At 47.8% G+C, this 6,000-nt stretch overlaps 1 pseudogene across 1 annotated transcript; it reads left to right on the plus strand.

The window, feature by feature from the left end:
• Positions 1–1,449: 1,449 nt before the first annotated feature.
• Positions 1,450–5,435, plus strand: LOC147800488 (uncharacterized; annotated as a pseudogene). The gene is made up of 2 exons (XR_015427675.1): positions 1,450–1,762; positions 4,429–5,435. The product of XR_015427675.1 is annotated as an uncharacterized LOC147800488 (transcript).
• Positions 5,436–6,000: the final 565 nt, after the last annotated feature.

The raw sequence follows: 6,000 nt of genomic DNA on the forward strand, positions 1-6,000 counted from the left end.
TGACTGCTTAATGTTTTTGCGTCATTCTGACTTTCCGTTATTGCGGGTCTTGTTGTAAAACAGATATTCCTTATATTAGGGCAGAAAATATCTACAAATTATCTATATATTGCAATCTTGCTGTCATCTGAATGGGCAGATGTTCTTGCATCTATTCATGTAAGTTGCATATCCATAATTACAGTAGTTAGGGAAATATCTGCGAAAGGAAGTGTGAGTTCTTGCCTTAATGCTTGACATTTTAGCGTAATTCTGACTTTACGTTATTTCGGGTCTCGTTGTGATACGGACCTTCCTTATATTCGGGCAGAAAAGAAATACAAATTATATATATATTGCAATCTTGGTGTCATTTGAATGGGTAGATGTTTTTTTCATCTATTCATGAAAGTTGCATATCCATAATTACAGTAGTTAGGGAAATATCTGCAAAAGGAAGTGCGAGTTCTTGCCTTACTGCTCGACATTTTCGCGTAATTCTGACTTTACGTTATTGCGGGTCTTGTTGTGACACAGATATTCCTTATATTTGGGCAGAAAACATCTACAAATTATCTATATATTGCAATCTTGCTGTCATCTGAATGGGCAGATGTTCTTTCATCTATTCATGTAAGTTGCATATCCATAATTTCAGTAGTTAGGGAAATATCTGCGAAAGGAAGTGCGAGTTCTTGTCTTACTGCTTGACATTTTCGCGTAATTCTGACTTTATGTTATTGCGGGTCTTGTTGTGACACAGATATTCCTGATAATCGGGCAGAAAACATCTACAAATTATCTATATATTGCAATCTTGGTGTCATCTGACAGGGCAGATGTTCTTCCATCTATTCATGTAAGTTGCATATCCATATTTGCAGTAGTTAGCGAAATATCTGAAAAAGGAAGTGCAAGTTCTAGTCGGAGTGTTTAAATATTCTATTTTATCAATACAAAATAAAATGCATTATTCTGGGCAGGCAAACGTTTGTTGTCAATCTCTCGCTCGATCAGCTGTTTGTTGCCATGGTGAAGTAAATATTAGGGCTGAAGTAAAGACACCCGGTAACCGGCACTCCTTGCTGGAAGGAGGCCAAGGTGATTCATAATCATAGCGATATGTAACTTCATTTTGCACAGGCGGAAATTGTTATACAATTGTCCCAATCAAGGGACCGCGCCAAAACGGTTTGCGCGCACAGGCCACTTTGGCACTGACTTCCGAAGCCGCTGCGTCAAAAATAAATCTTGCGAAACGAAAAACGCGTTTATTCCCCTCGTTTTTTGCCGGCGTTTCACCGTTTTGGGAAATATTTATTGGGAGCAACTCCTGGACACTTCAGGATCCATCGACTGTTTTGTGCAGTTTAAGTTGGAATTTTCTTTGGTCCATCAAACAACGGCTGTGAACGAAAGCGGGTTGCCGGTCACGGGAATTTCAAGCCAGCACCGCTCAGGCAATTAAGGATGCCGCGCCCGAAACGGCAGCAGAAGAGGCAGGCCGGCCAGTCACCTCCACCGTATGCCCGAGGACATCGCCGGGGACCTCAAGGTGCACAGGCCTCAGTTTCGATGGGCACCGGGGCTGCTACGGAGAGCACCGCGGGGGACAGCGCAGCCGGTCCGGTCAACATCGCACCACTCATCATTGCATGCAGTCGGCCTGCCGGGGAGCGACACACTCCGGCCATAGCACAGCCAGCGCCCGCCCAAGCGGTGGATGTCCCGGCGGGCAGTTTCAGCGGGGATCCAGCTGCGCCCGGCGGAGGCCCGTCAAGTGGTGAGTCCATCCAAGGAGTTGCTCGTGGTCTGCAGCCTCAGCAGCAGGACTCTGTAGTTAACAATATAGCTAATCCTAGCATAGGCGTAGGCCTAGGTCTGAATTCGGCTGTTTGCAACGGGGTCAGTAACGTTGTCAGTAGGCCGGGCATTACCGATTCGGCCGGTAGGGATGTAATGCTCGCTAACACAGTTACACCGGCAATTCAAACCATCCTCCCAAATGAAACTAATGACATGGCCCTAGGCTTCAATCAGATCGCTCAAGCGGGGGAACCTTTCCCACTTTCGGCTTATTCCGGCATGGGTAGGCCTGCACCCCTACACTCCCTCGGGAATGATTCTGCCATTGATGTCCATGTTCCTCCAGCCATAAAAGAAAAAATTTGAAACGGGCAATATGTAGAATTGGCATCGTTGTATCGCGATAATGCCACCAGGGTTCTGGCCGCTTCAGACACCGGTTCCGAATTGACCGTTGCGGTGGAGCGAGGCAAAGTGGTGTTCCGGCCGGTGACACCTACCCCACGCAAACTTGACTCGTTTGATAAGTGGACAAGCGCATTTCATGTGTTCATGGCAATTCACACAACGCGCCATCCTGCCCGTTTCCTTGAGTTGCTGAAATATGCTAGAGTTGTTCGGACAGCAGCTGTGCAATTTCCAGGGCTTGGTTGGCGTAATTACGATGAGCAATTCAGATTACGCATGGAAAAAAATCCATCGCGCTCGTGGGCAACAATGGATATGGAGCTTTGGGTGACAGTTGCGGCGGCAGGAAGTTTCCTGCCCGTGGCAAATTCCCCCGCAACGGTAGCTCGAAACCAAGCGGCGCAAAAACCCGTCTGCTTTGCGTTCAATTCCCCCCACGGCTGTCGGTGGAACTCCTGCCGTTACGCGCACAGTTGCAGTCGCTGTGGTAAGCTAGGGCACAGCGCGTCTTCGTGTTCGGTGAGCGTGGGACTCGGGCCCACGCCTCGCGGTAACACGGCAGGGCAATCCTCCGTCCCTGCCGGTGCAACGTACACGCGCTACACGAAGTATCCGTCTGCCGCGCCGAACATGCAACAGACACCGCGGCCGACTACCAGTGGTTCAGCGGCCAGTTCGAGTGCAAACGTTACTCAACAGTCAGTTGGTCAACGAGGGGATAAGCAAACCCATTTTCGGGCTCCCAACGCCCATTAAATTAGACGTGTTAAAGCAGTGGTTAACACATTATCCTGACAAGTCGGCAGCTGAAACGCTTAGTCATGGTTTTTCACATGGGTTTCACTTTGTTTTCAAGGTCCTAGGGAGAAAAAAGATTCCGATTGCCTTAAGTCGGCAGCAGATAGGCCTGAGGTGGTTCATAAAAAGCTGCAGAGCGAAATCGCGTTAGGCAGGGTGGCAGGACCATTTAGTCATCGGCCCTTTCCAAATCTTCAGTGTTCGCCCACCGGGCTGGTCCCTAAGCAACAACCTGGCGCTTTTCGTCTTATCCAGCACTTGTCATTCCCTTCAGGTGGCTCTGTTAATGACTTTATAAATAAAGACGAGTGTAAAGTCCATTACACGCCGTTCGATGTAGCTGTTGATTTAGTTATGTCTGTGGGTCCCAACGCTTGGTTGGCAAAAACGGACATAAAATCGGCTTTTCGGCTGCTTCCCGTTGCCCCTTCCGACTATGAGCTGCTGGGTTTTCAATTTCAGAACATGTTTTATTACGATAAGTGTTTACCCATGGGCTGTTCTATCTCATGTGCGTTGTTTGAAACATTCAGCACTTTTTTAGAATTCCACATTAAGCGGGTTTTGGAAACAACCTCTATCACACATTACTTAGATGATTTTCTTTTCATTGGTGGATCCGTGTCACACTGTGAAGTACTTATTAGTACTTTTAAGGAAGTTTGCGCGCAACTAGGTGTGCCACTTGCGGAAGAGAAAACAGAGGGCCCTTGTCAAAAAATCACCTACCTCGGTTTAGAGATCGATGCAGTAAAGCGCAAAGTCCGCGTGCCCGGTAATAAGATTAACGCCCTTCGATCACAAATCCAGTCAGTTTTGGGGCGGAACAAGTTGTCTTTGAGGAAAATTCAGTCCTTATTGGGTTCACTAAACTTCGTCTGTCGTGCTATAGCTCCAGGTAGGGCGTTTATCAGGCGTTTGATTGGCTTAACTCGTGGACTAAGGAAACCACATCACAAAGTGCGAATAACGCCGGGTGCGAAACTTGACCTGCTCATGTGGTTAGAGTTCCTAGATCACTTTAATGGGGTATCTACGTTTCGCGACCAGGACTGGCAGGATAATGATACATTAGAGTTGTTCACTGATGCCGCAGCCAGCATTGGCTTTGGCGGGTTCTTTGGCGGCCATTGGTTTCAAGGGCGATGGCCTTGTGAGTTGCTAGCCCTGTCGCCATCAATAGCATATTGTGAATTTTACCCTGTGGTTGTCGCAGTGAATTGTTGGGCCCCGCAGTTGGCCAATCGAAAGGTGCGTTTCCGTTCTGATAACGAAGCCGTGGTAAATATCATTAACAAGCAATCGTCACATTGCGATAAGATCATGCATCTTGTGCGTTTTTTCGTATGCCAGTGCTTGCGGTACAACATTACATTTAAAGCCTATCATATACCCGGCGTGCATAATGAAATTGCGGACTCCCTCTCACGTTTTCAGGTGAACCGTTTCCGTGCACTAGCACCGAAGGCGGACATAACAATGACGCCGATCGCCAATCTTCTCCAAGTGTAATACAAGGTGAGATCAACCGCCTATTACTAGCTGCATCGGCATCAAATACTCATAAGACATATCAGACTGGCTGGCGGGCGTTTTGTTCATTTCGATGCCAACAAATTGATGCCTGTTCTCCGTCCTCGCCTGCTGATGTTCTGCGATTTATTGCATGGCTGTCACTGCAGCGTCTTGCACCATCAACTATCGCAACTTACGTTTCCGGGGTGGGTTATTATCACAAAATTTCCGGTTGGCCGGACCCAACGAAAGATTTCTTGGTGACGAAATTATTGTCGGGTTGCCGTAGGGATAATCCCGTTATTGACGAACGATGGCCTATGACCTTGCCAGTTCTGGCCCGTATCATTCAAGCACTCCCACACGTGTGCAAAGATCATTACGAAGTCGCACTTTTCCACGCGGTCATGTTATGTGCATTCTTTTGTTTCATGCGTATAAGCGAGTTTGCCGCCATTTCAAAAACAAACGTGCAACACTCACTTATTTTGGCTTCGGACGTCGAATTTATAAATGTGGGGCAGGACAGTGCTTCCGTTTTAGTCACCTTCAGGTACACAAAGAATAACCAAATGGGTAATCCTCAGATTGTGAAATTAGTTCGCTCAGGGGACGAAACCATCTGTCCAGTGCGAGCCCTCACAGTCTACGCCCAGATGCGTCCGAAGCAGGAGGGTAGTTTTTTCTGTCATTTTGGGGGCGATCCCCTTACCCAGTATCAGTTTAACGCCACATTGAAACGGGTTCTGATTTTCTTGGGCCTTGGAGGCTCATCATTTATTGCACACTCCTTCCGCATTGGGGCGGCGTCTACTGCAGCGTCCTTGGGTTTTTCGTTGGATGAAGTTAAGGCAATGGGCCGTTGGCGTTCAAATGCCGCTCAACTTTATATCCGTCCAATTGTACTTTGCTAGCTGCCTGGCGTTTAATTTCAGCTGTTTAATTCCGCGTTTTGTCCACCATTTTGTCTCACTTGTTCCCACCCGTTGTTTACAGGGGATGTGTGGATCATTGGGGATTCCATCATCCGCAGAGCGGCAGTCAGGCTGGAATGCAGTCCACCAGTACGCTGGAACGGTCTGGGCGGAGCCCGATACAGTGATATAAATCAATTGTTATCTGACCTGGAAGCTAAGTGCCCTCGACCGGCCATGCTGATCGTTCACATTGGCACTAATGATTTGGGCGATACTGATTTTTTCAGCATGCGGCAGCGGATAACCTTATTCATGAAAGAATGTAGTGCTAAGTATCCCCAGGCTAAATTAGTGTGGTCTGATATACTACCGCGAGCTTGTTACTTTGGGACCATTAATCCAGCGAAAATGAAGATGAAACGGCGGGCCGTGAATAGATGGGCGCGCTCCCTCAGCCGTCGCAAGGGCGTGTCAGTGCTACATCATCCGCAGTTTAAATGGTCCGAATTCTCATTGTACAGATATGATGGGGTTCACCTGTCCCATACGGGTAACATGCACTTTCGGTCGAATCCTC

Source organism: Acanthaster planci, linkage group LG01 (assembly GCF_054643075.1).
Source record: "Acanthaster planci isolate LZ-2023a linkage group LG01, COTS_SCS, whole genome shotgun sequence".
In the NCBI taxonomy this organism is placed as follows: domain Eukaryota; kingdom Metazoa; phylum Echinodermata; class Asteroidea; order Valvatida; family Acanthasteridae; genus Acanthaster; species Acanthaster planci.